The following is a 16,474-nucleotide window of genomic DNA, read 5'->3' on the forward strand; positions in this document are numbered from 1 at the left end:
ATCCTGGGGGAACATTTAATAAACAATAAAACATGGCATGTAGTAGCTGCCTTTTTGGAATTCATAGTCCAGTAACCAGACTTGAGTCCAACACGAATGGTAAAGTAGAGCACTGCAGTCCCACAAGTTAAGTGTTGTACTAACAATACAACGGTATAAACCCTGCGCACATCCAGGAGAGCACACAGAAGAGAATGGTTCATTGTCCTTGGGGGAGAATGGGATCGTGGGAGAAGAGTCTTGAAAGATTAACAAGATTTTGCCAGTTGGAGAAGGAAAAAGCTCCAGATCTAAGGTAACTTATGTTCGTAGGAGATTCAGGAAGGATTCAGAACTGAGGGAGGCAACCTAGACTCGAAGAACTTTAGGAAACAGGCAAGGACTGAGTATGTTGGCTGAGGGGGAAAGGCTGGAGGTATCACGGGGTCATGTTTGTGGATGGCTATTTATCTTAGGGCTTGAGTTACCCTCCATCACTTTGGAGTGGATGATTACCACTCCATCACTTCACTACCCAACTTCACTGGCCTTTATTCTGGCCTGGCTGGTTGGTTGACATATTATCTGTTTTGTTTTTGTTGTTTTCTTTTTGGCATTCGAAAGACAAACTCTAAATCTAAAAGGTTTTTATAAGGTCCATATTGACTGGTTGTTTTCTGTTACTTCCAAAGTGAGGACAGGAAAGACACATGATTGCATGTCAACAAAGGCTATTTAAGTTAGACCTTAGGAAGTGTTTTCTTATCAGCAACATTTATTTTACTTGTCTGCATCAGCCTTTCAATTTATAGGCCCGGTCAGACAATGATAATAACAGTCAAAGAAAGGAAGGCTGTACAATAAACAAGTAAACAAAAAAACAGCAAGAAGTAGGATTGGTAATTTGCGGGGGGTGGGGGATGAGAGTGTAGAGAAAGTTATATCTGGAGCAGCCACATTTCCAACTAGCTAGGGACATGTTTCTGGAGAAGTTACCGTTTAGGAATGTGATTAACTAGAAGGACTGGGGATAGGGCATATGTTCCAGCCATTTCTGGCAGAGGGTAGCTATTGACAGGTAAAAGAATGGCTCCTCAAAGATATACACATCCTAATTCCTGGAACCTGTGACTATATTACATTACACAGCAGGGAAGAATTTAGGTTGCAGATGAAATTAGCTGACTTTCAGATGGGGATATTATCCTGGTGGGCCTAATTTTAAATTATAAGCATCATTTAAAGTGGAAGAAGAAGGCAGAAGAGGAAGTCAGAGAAAGATTTGGAGATGCTGTGCTGCTGGTGTTGAAGATGGAGGTGGGGCCAGGAGCCAAGGGATGTGGGTAACCTTGAGAAGCTGGAAAAGGCAGAGAAGCAGATTCTTCCCTAGAGCTCCCAGAAAGTAAGGCTCCAGGTCTGCTGACACCTTGATTGCAACCCAGTGAGAGCCACTATGGACTTCTTACCTGCAGAACTGGAAGATACTAAATGTGTGTTCTTGTATGCCAAAACATTTGTGGTAATATAGCAGCCACAGGAAACAAAACAGTGACTGAGATGGTCTAATGAATGATGGACGTAGTGTCGGTTTGCTTCTGGGATAGATAGAGGCCAAGCAGAAGTAGGAGAGGCCACAGACTCAAGGTATCATTCCTCTTTGTTAATTCTAACAACTTTGTACTTTGGGATCACTTCAGACTTTTAAAAATGTTGCAAAACTAGTGTAAAGATTCTGTGTATTCTTCACATAGGTGTCCTAAATATTAACATTTTAACACATTTGCTTTATCATTTTCTCTCTCTAAATAAATATATTATAAATATATTATGTAAATATAATACATATTCTCTTTAATATATAATTTCATTCTATGTATGTGTGTGTGTGTATGGTATATATTATATTATATTATATTATATTATATTATATTATATTATTATATAAGACCCTGTCTTATTTTACTATTTTTACTTATTTTACTTATAGTAAAATAAGACCAGGTCTTATATTAATTTTAGCTCCAAAAGACACATTAGAGCTGATTGTCTGGCTAGGTATTATTTTCGGGGAAATATGATAGATAGATAGGATAGATAGATAGATAGATAGATAGATAGATAGATAGATATAGATAGATGAACACACACACACACATATGGGGTGTTTATATATTACATATATGAATATAATTTTCTTTCTGAACTGTTTGTGAGTAAATGGAAGATATGATGCTTGCTTTTTCTCAAATATTTCATTGTGTGATTCCTAAAAATTATAGCTGTAGTACAATGATTAAAATCAGGAAATTAAAAATGACACACTATTAGCCAATCTAAAAGCCTATGTAAATGGTACCAATTGCCCCATTAATGTCATTTACAACAAAAAGAATATTTTTTTCTGATCCAAAATCTAACCCAAGATCACATGTTAAATTTAGATCTCATATGAATATATTCATCTGTCTCCTTTAAAAATCTGAAGCAGTAATTCAGTCTGTCTGTCTTTCATGATCTCCACATTTAAAAAAAACAGGCCAGTCATTTTGTAGAATATTCCCCAATTTGGGTTATTGCAATGCTTCTGTATGATTAAGATTTACATTATGCATTTTTGTCAGGAATACACAGAAAAGGTACTGTGTCCTCTGTGTGTCATATCAGGAGGTACTTGGTTAAGTTAATGTTTGCCAGTTTACTTCACTGTAAAGTTACTATTATTCTCTGTATTCTTAATAACTATCACGTGTGGAAATATTTTGAGACAAGGTAAGTATCTTGTTTTTCATAATACTTTCACCCACTAATTTTAGCATCCATGATTCTTGCCTAAAACAAGTAATTCTATGGTGGTTGCCATTGAATGGTTTTCTAGTTATTTAAAATGTAAATTTATGTCCCTAAGAGTTAAGGATTTTAAAAACATAACCTCAATATCTTCACTTCACTTATACACAAATAACAATAATTACTTAATTGTGGCAATTATCTTACCATTTTTAAAAGCTTTTTATTCTGAGATAATTTTATTTTTTTATTTTTTTTTAATTAATTTATTTATTTATTAGTTTCAGGTGTACAAAACAAGGTAATACTTAGACGTTCATCATTTATATCCCTCATACTGTGAACCCCCCTCCCCCCATCCACTATCCCTCCGACCTCACACTGAACCATCACATTATATATATAAAACTATAGTTGGCATTCATTAATGTTTAGCTTCTGGTGTACAATGCCATGATCAGGTATCCACAGTATCCCTGAGGTGGTCTCTCAAATAGGACGCATGTCCATCGGGTACCCAACAAAATCTTTACAACATTATAGAATACCTTCCCCAAATTAATTTTCAAAAAAACCCTGAGGCCATCTTGTGGTTACCAGCTGCTTCCAAATCCCTTCACCTTTCCCCTTATCCCCAACCCCCTCCCACACACCCATCTAACCACTCTCGGTTTTTTCTCTGCGTCCCCAAAACTGTCTCTGATTAGTTCATTCACATAGTCTTTTCTTTAGATTCCATATATAAGTGAGATCATATGGTACTTGTCTTTCTCTTTCTGACTTATTTCACTTAACATAATGTTCTCTAGATCCATCCATGTTGCTGCAAATGATAAGATTTCTTTCTTCTTTATGGCTGCGTAATACTCCATTGTATAAATGTACCACAGCTTCTTAATCCAGTCATCTACCGATGGGCATTTCGGTTGTTTCCATATCTTGGCTATTGTGTAAAGTGCTGCAATAAACATAGGAGTGCATACAGATTTTTGAATTGGAGTTTTGGAATTCTCCGGGTAGATGCCTAGGAGTGGAATTACTGGATCATAGGGTAGTTCCATTTTCAGATTCCTGAGATACCTCCATATTGTTTTCCATAGTGGCTGCACTAATCTGCAGTCCCACCAACAGTGCACTAGCGTTCCCTTTTCTCCACATCCACGCCAGCATTTGTTGTTTGTTGATTTATTGATAATAGCCATTTTGACTGGAGTGAGGTGGTATCTCATTGTGGTTTTTATTTGCATTTCTCTGATGGTTAGTGAGGTTGAGCATTTCTTCATATGTCTTCTTGCCTTCTGTATGTCCTTTTTAGAGAAATGTCTCCCCAAGTCCTCTGCCCATTTTTTAATTGGGTTGTTTGCTTTTTGGAGTTGAGTTGAGTAAGTTTTTTATAGATTTGTGATATTAATCCCTTATCAGATATATCATTGGCAAATATCTTTTCCCATACAGTAGGATCCCTTTTTGTTTTATTGATGGTTTCCTTTGCTGTGAAGAAACTTTTTAGTTTGATGTAATCCCACATGTTTATTTTTTCTCTTACTTCGCTCGCGCGAGGGGATATATCAGTGAAAATCTTACTCCGGGTAATGTCCATGAAGTTTCTTCCTATATTTTCTTCTAGATATTTTATGGTTTCAGATCTTACATTTAAGTCTTTAAGCCATTTTGAATTTGTTTTTGTATATGGTGTAAGGAGGTGGTCCAGCTTCATTTTCTTGCATGTGTCTGTCCAGGTTTCCCAACACCACTTATTGAACAGACTGTCTTTACTCCATCGTACATTCTTGCTTCCATTGTCATAGATTAGATGTGCATATAGGCATGGATTTACGTCTGGACTCTCTATTCTGTTCCATTGGTCTATGTATCTATTTTTATGCCAGTACCATGTTGTTTTGATTACTGTAGCCTTGTAGTATAGTTTGAAATCAGGTATCGTTATACCTCCCACTTTGTTCTTATTTCTCAAGATTGCTGAGGCTATCCGGGGTCTTTTATGGTCCCATATAAATTTTAGGATTATATGTTCTATTTCTGTGAAAAACGTCGTTGGTAGTTTGATAGGAATTGCGTTGAATATGTATATTGCCTTAGGCAGTATGGACATTTTAACTATATTAATTCTTCCTATCCATGAACATGGAATGTGTTTCCATCTATTTATGTCTTCTTTCATTTCTTTCTTCAGTGTTGTATAATTTTCTGAGTACAGATCCTTTACATCTTTGGTTAGATTTATTCCCAGATATTTTATAGTCTTTGGAGCAATTGTAAATGGAATTGTTTTTTTAATTTCTCCTTCTGCTATTTTATCATTGGTATATACAAATGCAACTGATTTCCGAATATTAATTTTATATCCTGCTACTTTACTAAATTCATCTATCAGTTCTAATAGTTTCTTGGTGGAGTCTTTAGGGTTCTCTATATATAGTATCATATCATCTGCATATAATGATAATTTTACTTCCTCCTTACCAATTTGGATGCCTTTTATTTCTTTCTCTTGTCTGATTGCTGTGGCTAGAACTTCCAGTACTATGTTGAATAGAAGTGGAGAAAGTGGGCAACCTTGTCTTGTTCCTGATCTTAGGGGGAATGGTTTTAGCTTTTCCCCATTGAGTATGATGTTAGCTGTGGGTTTGTCATATATGGCCTTTATTATGTTAAGATATGATCCCTATTCTGAGATAATTTTAGACTTATAGAAAAATTTCAAAAATAGTGGAGGGGCGTTACCATATAGCAGTGCTTTTGTGCTTAATCTATCGATCATCTTGGGAAGAATTGACATCTTTTTAAAAATTTATTTAAGTATAGTTGGTGTACAATATTATGTTAGCTTCAGGTGTACAATATTGTGATTTGACATTTATATACCTTACAACGTTATCACCACACTAAGTCTAGTAATCATTTATCACCGTGCAAACTTATCACAATATTATTGACTATATTCTCCTTTACCTTTTTCACCCATCCCCTCACCCCCTCTGGCAAACATCAGTTTGATCTGTGTTTCTATGAGTATGTTTTTGTTTTGTTAATTCATTTTTTTTAAGATTTCACATATAAGTGAAATCATGCGGTATTCATCTTTCTCTGTCTGATTGATGTTTTAATAATATTGAATCTTCCAATTCATGAATGAGATTATTTGGGTCACCTTTGGTTTCTTTCTTTAGTGTTTTATAGTTTTGACCACAGAGATCCTGTACATGTTGTGTTATATATGTAACATAAATGACATATATGAAACTAAATTTCACTTTGGAGTGCTATTGTAAGTGGTATTAAAAAGCTTGAATTCTAATTTGTCACTACCAGTACATAAAAAAATTGACTATATATCTTGCAAACTTGCCAAGCTTGCATACTAGTTCTATGAGGTATTTTTGGTAGATATTTTGGTGTTTTCTTTATATACAATTATGTCAGCTGTGAATGGCGATTATTTTCTTTCTTTCTCTCCAATCTGTAAGCCTTTGATTTCCTTTTCTTGTTTTATTGCATTGGCTGGAATGTACCTGGTATGATGGATGAATTCAGTATGATGTTGAATAGCAGTAGTAAGAGCAGACATCTCTAGCTTGCTCTTAATGGGAATGCATTCAGTCTTTTAAATACGGTTAACCCTGAACAACATGGGGGTTAGGGGTGCTGACCCCCTGTTGAAAATCTATGTATAACTTTTGATTCTCCACAAACTTAATTATTAATAGCCTACAGTTGACTGGAAGCCTTACTGATAACATAAACGGTTGATTAACACATATTTTATATGTTATATGTATTATATACTGTGTTCTTACAATAAAGCAAGCTAGAGAAAATGTTACTGAGAAAATCATAGGGAAGAGAAAATATATTTGCAGGATTTATTGAAAACAATCCACTTATAAATGGACCCACACAATTCAAACCCATATTTTTCAAGGGCCAACTGTATGATAATTTTTCTTCTTTTTTTTTTGTTAATATTGTGAATTACATTGATTGATTTTCAAATCAGCATTCCCGGCATGAACACTACTTGGTTGTGAGGTATTATTCTTTGTATATAATGCTCAGTTTGATTTGCTAATATTGCGTTAAGTATTCTGGCTGAACTCTTCTCACAGATGTCCATCCAGTGACATCTACCCCAGGTAAGTGAATAGTCACATCTCTTCTTCTCTGAGAGGTATTTGCCTTTCCTGGTATTTTGGACCAATTGGTTGCTCTGAGACCTCAGTTCTCCAATGGGTTTGAAAAAAATCATGAATTTGCAGATGTCCAGCTTTTTTGTTTGTATGTTTTTAGATTGTTGTTATGAGGGTGAGAGCAATTCTCTGTCCAGCTCTATATATCCCTGAGTGGAAACTGGAGGTCCCACAACTTTTTCCTCACAATTGTTTCTCTGAGTCAGAATCCAAATCAGATTTATACAACCTAACGTTGATATGTCCCTAACTTCTCTTTGACCTACATTTTCTTCCTCTTTTTCTGTCTTTTTGTTTTTCCATGCTATTGTCAATGACACTGGGGTTATCTATCTTATAGCGTTTTCCTCAGTCAGTATTTTGCTAATTGCATCCCTGTGGTGTGGCGTAGTATGGTCCTCTGTCCGCTGTGGCTCCTGTGAATTGGCGGTTAGATCTTGAGGCTTTATCAACATTAGGTTTATTTTTCCTTGATAATTCAGAATCTGGATATTTCTTTTTTTGTGTGTGTAATGTTACCAGTCATTGATGTTCAATACCTGGCTGTATTAATTCATTAGGGCTTTTTAAAAGCCTTTCTTTTACCATAGTGAAGATGACAATAAAAATATGTGGTGGAAATTCTGTAATTAAGATGAAGCAAATGAGGTTCAGCGAGGTTAAGTGATTTTCCTAAGACCATACAGCCAGTTAGTAAAAGTCATAGCCAGGCCTGGACCCTGTGTCTTATAAATGCAAGTCCTATAAGCTTTATGTAGCGTATTGCCTCTCCAGACATTATATCAGTAAGCAATAGGAGGATCCATATTCTATCCCTAGGCACATGAGACATGTTTATCTCTTCTAGGAAGATTGAATTTTGCTTGGCTTAGAGGGATAGCATCATACCAAGTGATTATTAAAAAAAAAAATTCCCCGTAAGTTCTAGGTTACGTTAATTTTTATGGATACTCTTTGAATTTTTTTATGCTAATTCTATTGTCTGGAATGATATCTAAACTCAACTCTGAATCCTGAGCACATTTGGGTTTCTGCTTGCTCCACCAGTGCTACAGAAGGAAAGACAACCAAACAAACAGACGTAGGTTAAATGCTACAAAGCAAGTTATTCCTTTTTTATACTGCATTTAAGGCTTGCTGCTAAAATTTATCTTCAGCTTAGAAAGAGAGAGGAAGGAGAGAGAGAGGGAGAACGTTGCAGTTGGTTTGTATCTACCACCAAAATTTTTCGTGAGTTTATATTTAAGGTGGTATAGATTCTCTCTTGGGGGTGGGGCAAGCAATTCCAGGAATTATTGGTAAGAGTTTTGTGGAGAAAACTGTAGAAAAAGACATTTTTAACTCTATAACATATAAATTTATCATGTTCAAGCAAGGACAGACATCTATCTTCACCTGAACATTCACTTTTCAACAAAGGTGGATGTACTCAGATACCCATCCTGTATCATTTGATGCATGACTGGTGCTCTTGAGCTTATTCTCCAAAAGAATGAATGAGCTTCCCGCTCTATGAGTATTTCCTGAAATCTCTTCAATTTAGTAAATCTATAATAATAAAGATTATTATTGAACAACTTTCAATCTATTTTAAATCCAATTTATGAAATAAGGGAAGATAAATTTGGCTTTACCTTTTAATCACAGGTTTCTGAGAATTCCCGAGCAGAGAAAAAGCTCTCCCTCCCTTGCTCCCTCCCCTGCAGACTCAGAAACTCTTTGGCATGAATGGACTTTCTGACCTGGATGGAATTTTTTGGTCTGGGTTGGGGCAAATGGAGGTACTGGGATCCGTTGGACATAGGATAAAGTGGAAGAGAAACCCAAAGAAATGACCTAACTTTTGAAGCAGTGATAAGGGTCCAGCACAAGGACCAGAGTGAACAGATATAAAGCAGGAATTACATTTAGATCTGTAGATTCTTTAGAATATTAAGGTAGTATGGTCTTGTGGTGATTGTCTAGTTCACCTCATTTTGGAGAGGTAACTTACATAAAGTTGCAAAATTGCCCCTGGCCAAGCAGATGTTGGGATTTTGTTCTCGTGAGCTATTCCTTGAATTTCTCTTCCCCTGGCATCTGAATTCAGAAGACCTGGTCATGGGTCTGGCTCTATTGTTAACTGCGTCTATGACCTTAGGCAAATCACTGATTGTCACTGAAACTAAGTTTCCCCATCCGAAAATTGTGGGTAATAATCATTTTCTGGTTGTAGTTTATTAAATGGGATAATGTATTGGGGAGCTTTTCGTAAATTGTAAGGCACATGGAGAAGTGTAATTGATTAGAGCTGTGTAATCAAACTGAGTCTGATTAGATTCACTGACATTCCCTAGGAAATTTCACACTGGATCTAGACTTGCTTTCTTCCCCCAAACCTTAGGTGTGACTCTGAAGCCCACTCCTATCTCCTGTAATAAGAGGTGGTGAGGTGGTCAGGTACCACCTCAGTAAGATAATCCCAAAGGGCCCATTTATAGTCTGGAAGGAACCCGGATCTTGGCAGTTGTTGGAAGGACTATGTGGGCCTCCTTTAGCATCTTCTTTCTGCTGTGAACAAAAGTACAGTTAATAGATTTCACTAATGGTTAGAGGAATGTTCACTAGGAATTTTTGGAAAGAGTAGTCTTCACATTTGGAAGTTTTTTCTCATGATGGATAATGGGATGATGAGCTGAGAAATGATCTTGGCTACTAATGATACTAAAAAGCCTCAGAATGAATAATGTATGGCAAATTAGACATAATGGTAGCAAACAGGTAACTCATTTACTACAAAGTCCACTTAGTTATCTAATCACTTTTACTGTCATACAAATACAGATTCCTATGCAAAGTGGTAAAAGTTAGTAATGGCATAAAATGCAATTGTATAATGATGGCCTAGCAAATGCTGTAAAAGGAGAGCTTCATTCTGGGCAGTTCCATGATTGGGCCAAGATTCCGTGTGGGGGGTACATTGTAGAGGAGCAGTGATTGGAATCCCTCACTTTGTCCCTAGATTATTACACATTGTGGAACAGAGAGGCATGAAATTGGCAAGTTAGACCTGGATGTTGTTTGCGCTTAAATGAAATCATTAGAGTGAAAATATTTTGGAAGAATACTAGTGGAATTTGAGGTTATTATTACTTTAATTTAAAATTTTAGATAATTTAGGCCACTGAATGGAATGGACACTATTAGCCCCATACATATGCTGAAATATCTATTACCAGAAAAAACCAGTCTTAGAGTTATGACAGGCGTCAAAATGCCCCACTTGGATTCTGGTGTCACATGAAACAATTAACGAAAAGCACAATTGCCAAATTGTGTTAGATACCAAGCGTGAAGGAACTCAATGATGTGGGGAAGCAGTGAGGACTGGAGTAATTAGAGGGAGCTATACCAAGACTTTGAAGAACAGGAGGGATTTGGGGCAGGTGAGGAAAAGGCAGGAAGGCGGATTCCAGGCCTGTTTATGTTCTGAGAAACTAGCCAAGGATAGTGGCTGGAAATGTACTCATATGCAAGTCACATGTGCAACTTTACATTTTCTAGTGGTCACGTTAAAACAGTAAAAATAAATCTGATGAAATTTAATATCTCTTTTGTTTAACCCAATACATATAATCAATATAATAATTATTAATGAGATTTTATACTCTTCTTTTCATATCTGGTCTTCGAAGTCTGATGTATATTTTACATTTATCTTTCTTTCTTTTTTTAAAAAAATTTTTAGCACATCTCAGTTAGACTAGCCACTTTTCAAGAGCTCAGCAGCCATATGTGCCTGGTGGCTACTTTATTGGGTCCCATAGAACTCTATTCCCCCTTTGAGGAATGGTATGGCCTGAATTCAGTTCTGTATTTGAGGATATATTTCCAGTGTCAGGGGTGAGGTGGGGGCATCTTTCCATTCCTAATGACCCATCTAAAATCATCTCTATATGATATAAAAAGTTAAAAATTTTGCCAGGAGAATTCATATGAGTGATGGTTTTTTTAATTTTGAAAAGAAAAAAAAGGAAAAGGTTGATAGATTTACCAGTATAAAATATAAAACTTGAGACAATGAAAAAAAATCAAATTTATCATTAAAAAAGGGTACCTAACAGATTGGAGGAGATATTTGCATTTATTATGAGACAGGTTTTAATGAATACTTGTGCTATTAAAAAACAGTCATTCCAATATAAGGAATAAAATTAATACCTCATTTGATTTATGAGATAGTTAGCAATTCATAGAAGAGGGAAAGCCAGTAACTATTTAAGAACATGTTTTATTTATCTATTCCTTAAAGAAATGAAAACTAAATCATCATTAAAACAAGGTAACTTTTTATACTTATTAATTAAGCAAAAAAAAAAACAAAAAAAGATAGTGCCCAGTGCTGAAAAATTATAGTAAAATGAGTGCACTGGTAGAATACTTTTGAAGTGTAATAAGACACAATAGCCCTAAGACCTTAAACTATTTCTATCATCTCACCTGTAATTCCATTCTTGGGGATATATATCCTAAGGAAATAATCTATCAGAAGAAAAGTGTATGTTTGAAAATGTTCATTTCCACTTGTCTATAATAGTGAAAAATTGGGGCATCGTTAAGCAAATGATACTAGATCACCTTAATGTACAATTATGCAGCCATTAAAGTGATAATGAAGATTACATAGAAACATGTTTAAGGCATGTTAAGTAGAAAAGAAGTAAAAACTTTAAGTACATTTTGATTACAACAATATGAAACTATGTATGTGGACAAAGACCAGAAGGAAGTATATGAAAATAAAAATACCTGTGTAAAAGGTGGAGGAATTATGAGTGATTTGGCATTTTTGTTTTACAAATTTCAAGAGATTAGATCAAGATAATAGGAAAGGAACATATGCACCTATCTGTCTTCCTATTCAAAATCTCATGAAATATAAAAAATTATATGAGAAAAGGAGTTACATTTATAATCATGCTGGAAAACATGAATGAGTGCAATCAGGGTACCTGAAGAAAATGCAGATGCACTTATACTGATGGAGGAAAATGTAGTGAAAATGCATATAGGTGAGGACTGCTGCAGTGGGGGGAGGGGGTTAGATCTGGGGATCAGGCAAACCCAGAGTCAGAGTAAAAGCAAAGTTTTTCCTCTATTTACTTACACGAACACTTCTGACACTAAATGTGTGGGTTTTCCACATTAGAAAAATTCCAATTCTCTGAGGAACCGCCGAGTGTCCTACAGTTTAATTCAATTCTAATACTAACTACTCAGATTTAGCACAGACCCCACAGGTTAAGGCTTCAGAACCGTGAGACCTCCTCCTATTTCGGACACCAATTACAAACCTGGGCCTCCTGTACTTTTGACCAAATGGCTATAAATAAGGGGTTCCCATATCCTCCTCCTTGGGTTTGGATAATTTGCTAGAACAGCTCACAAAAATGTAAGGAAACATTTACAAGTACTTACATTTGCCGGTTTATTATAAAGGATGTTACAAAGGATAGAGATGAACAGCCAGATGAAGGGGTACATAAGGAAAGTTATGGGAAAGGGGTATGGAGCGTCCAGAAGTTCTCTGGCACACACCCTCCCAGCATCTCCATGTGTTTACCAACCTGGAAGCTTCCAAACCCCTTCATTTTGGGTTTTTATGGAGGTTCCATTACATAGGATGGGGAGATAACAGTCTGTAAAGATACTTATTTTCCTTTAAAAAAAATAAATTTAGGACAAGACCAATTTACTTGAATTAGATGAAGAGAAACTAAAGTTCATATGAAAGGGACAAAGCAGATGCAAAGAAAAAAAAATAAGAAAATGAAAAATAAAAAATAGCCAAGAAAGAAATAAGACATACTGTGAAGCTATAATAGTTTTTAAAGTATGGGTATTAATTTATAAATAGGTAAACTGAAGAATGAAATGGGGGCAGAGTTCAGAAAAAGACTTATATAAATATGGGAATTCAGTTTACGATAAAGGAAGTATTTAAATCAATTGGAAAAAATAGGAGACCATTTAATAGATGACATTGGGATCAGGGGCTCTGCATTCAGGAAAAAATCTTGACAGGCTTCTAGATTATATCATTTTTTGTATATTACACACACACACACACACACACACACACACACACACACACACACAATCCAAGTATATTGATGAACTAAATAGAAGAACCACCACCACAAAGCAAGCAAGCAAACAAAGCTGTAAAAGCTACCATATTGGGGAATGAAAAAATTTTATTTGTGAATTATTTTAGATTTACATACAAGTTTCAAAAATAATATGGAGAGTTCCCATATACTCTTCTCCGAGATTTCCCTAATGTAAATATCTTACATAGCTGAAAAACATAGAAATTTAATGACCAAAAGTAAAACAAACAAACAAAAATAAGCATATCAAAGTCAAGTTAACAAAGATTATATAGAAATTCAGGTTTTGTTCTGAGTGGACAGATGCGGATAAAATATTTTCAACACACATAACATGATATTTATTAATATTCAGTAGTGAGCTCCTACAAGTCAATAACTGTAAGTGATAAATACCTCACTAAATGTGCGCTGAGAAAGATTAGGCAATTCACAAAAGAAGGAAAAAACTAATATCCAAAACATTTATGAAATTAAACTCATCCAAATTGTAATTAGAAAAATAAAAATAAGATAAAAATGTTCATCCATTAGAAAATAAAAAAATCAAAACATTTGATAGTACCAGATCTTTGCAACACTGCAGTACAATATACATTCTCACATACTATTGGTGGAAGCATGAATTGTTCAAGCCTATTGGGAAGGCAGTTGGTTAGTATTAATCAAATTTAAAAATTCACATATTTTTTGACCCAGTAGTCCATTTCTAGAACATGTTTCACCAAAAATATTCAAGCACATGTATAAGGATCTATGTGGATCTATGTGGCTCATTTCAGGATTACTTATAATAGCAAAACATTAGAGATAGCATACATGTCAGTAGTTAATAAATTATCATATACTTTTTCTATGCAATAATATGCAGCCATTAAAAAGAATGAAGTAGTTCCACTTTGGGAAACCAGAGAAAGAAGAGCAAATTAAATTCAAAGTAAGCAGAAGACAAGAAATATGAATTAGAGCAGAAATCAATGAAATTGAAAACAGGAAATCAATAGAGAAAACGAAACCAAAGATATTTTTTTGAAAAGATTGATAAAATTGATAAACCTCGAGCCAGGCTAAAAAAAAAAAAAAGAAAAAAGAAAACTGCGGACACATATTACTAATATCAGAAATGAAAGAGGGTCATTATTACAGAACCCATGGACACAAAAAGGATAATAAATGAATATTATAGATAACTCCATGCCCATGAATTTGATAACCTAGGTGAAATGAGCCAATTCCTTGAAAGACACAATCTGCCAAAACTTATACAAGAAGAAATAGATGATCCGAATATGTCTGTATTTATTAAATGAATTTAACTACTAATTAACAATCTCCCCAAAAAAGAAAGCATCAGGCCCTGATGGGTTCACTGGTGAACTCTACCAAACATTTAAGGGAGAAATTAGACCAATTCTCTACCATCTCTTTCAGAGGATAGAAGCAGAGGGAATACTTCCTAAATCATTTAGTAAGTCTAGCATTACTCTAATACCAAAACCAGTCAAAGACATTACAAGAAAAGAAAACTAAAGACCAATGTCTCTCATGAATATAGAAACATTACTCTAATACCAACACCAGTCAAAGACATTACAAGAAAAGAAAACTAAAGACCAATGTCTCTCATGAATATAGAAACAAAAATTCTCAACAAAATATTAGCAAACTGAATTTAAAGAAAAAGTAGAAAAAGGATCAAGTGGAATTTATTCCAGGTATGCAAAGCTGGTTCAACCTTATAAAATCTAATATAATCCATCAAATCAACATGCTAAAAAAAAATCACAGGATCATAGCAACAGATACAGAAAAAGCATTTGACAACATCTAACACCCATTCATGATAAAATTGTCAGTAAACTAAGAATAAAGGGGAACTCTCTTAACTTGATAAAGAATATCTTACAAAAACCCTATAGATAACATCATTCTTAGTGGTGAGAAACTTGAGGCTTTCCCACTAAGATCAGGTACAAGGCAAGGATGTCTTCTCTCTCAATATTTTTCAATGTCACACTAGAAGTCCTTGCTAATGCAGTAAGCCAAAAAAAAAAAAAAAAGATGTGAAATAAAGGGCATACGTATTGGGAAGGAAGACATAAAACTGTCTTTATTTGAAGATGACATCTCTGTAGCAAATACAAAGAATTGAAATAATCAACAAAAACATTCTTGAAGCTAATAAGCACTTATAGCAAGGTGGCAGGATACAAGGTTAATATAAAAAAAATCAATTGCTTTCCTATACACTAACAATGAACAAGTAGAATTCTAAATTGAAAACACAATGCCATTTACATTAGCACCCCCCCAATGAAATACTTAAGTATCAATCTAACAAAATATGTAGAAGACCTATATGAGGAAAACTACAAAACTCTGATGAGAGAAATCAAACAAGAACTAAATAAATGGAGAGATATTCCATGTTCTTGGGTAGGAAGACTCAGTATTGTCAAGAGGTCAGTTCTTCCCAATTTGATCTATATTCAATGCACCCCAATCAAAATCTCAGCAAGTTGTTTTATGGCTATTGATACACTGATTCCCAGTCTATATGCAGGGGCACAAGACCCTGAATAGCCAACACAATATTGAAAGAAAAGAAGGAAGTTGAAGAGCTGACACAACTTGACTTTGAGACATACTACAAAGCTACAGTAATCAACACAGTTTATAGTATTGGTGGAAAAAATAGACAAAATAGATCAATGGACTAGGACAGAGAGCCTGGAAATAGACCCCCATAAATGTAGTCAGTCAACTAATCTTCGACAAAGGAATAAAGGCAATTCAATGGTGAAAAGACAGTCTCTTCAACAAATGGTGCTGGAACAACTGTGTATCCATATGCAAACAAAATAAAACAATATGGGTATGGCGATGCCTTTTTAGAAACAACACAAAAGACACTATCCATGAAAGAAGTAATTGACAAACTGGACTTCATTAAAATTAAAATTCTGCTCTGTGAAAGACAATAAATATCAAGAGAATTAGAAAATAAGCCACAGACTGGGAGAAAATATTTGCAAAAGACACGTCTGATATTGAATGGACTGTTATCCAAAATATATACAGAACTCTTAAAACTCAACAATAGAAAACAACCCAATTAGAAAAATGAGCCAAGGACTTTAACAGACACCTCACCAAAAAAGATATACAAATGGCAAATAAGCGTGTGAAAACATGTTCCATGTGGCATACCATTACGGAAATGCAAATTAACACAACAGTGAGATACCACTCCACACCCTTTAGAACGGCCAACATCCAGAACGCTGACAGCGAATGCTGGCGAGGACGTGGAGCAGTGGGAACTCTCATACTTTTCTGCTGGGAATG

The sequence above is a fragment of the Rhinolophus hipposideros genome (genome assembly GCF_964194185.1).
Source record: "Rhinolophus hipposideros genome assembly, chromosome: 21".
In the NCBI taxonomy this organism is placed as follows: domain Eukaryota; kingdom Metazoa; phylum Chordata; class Mammalia; order Chiroptera; family Rhinolophidae; genus Rhinolophus; species Rhinolophus hipposideros.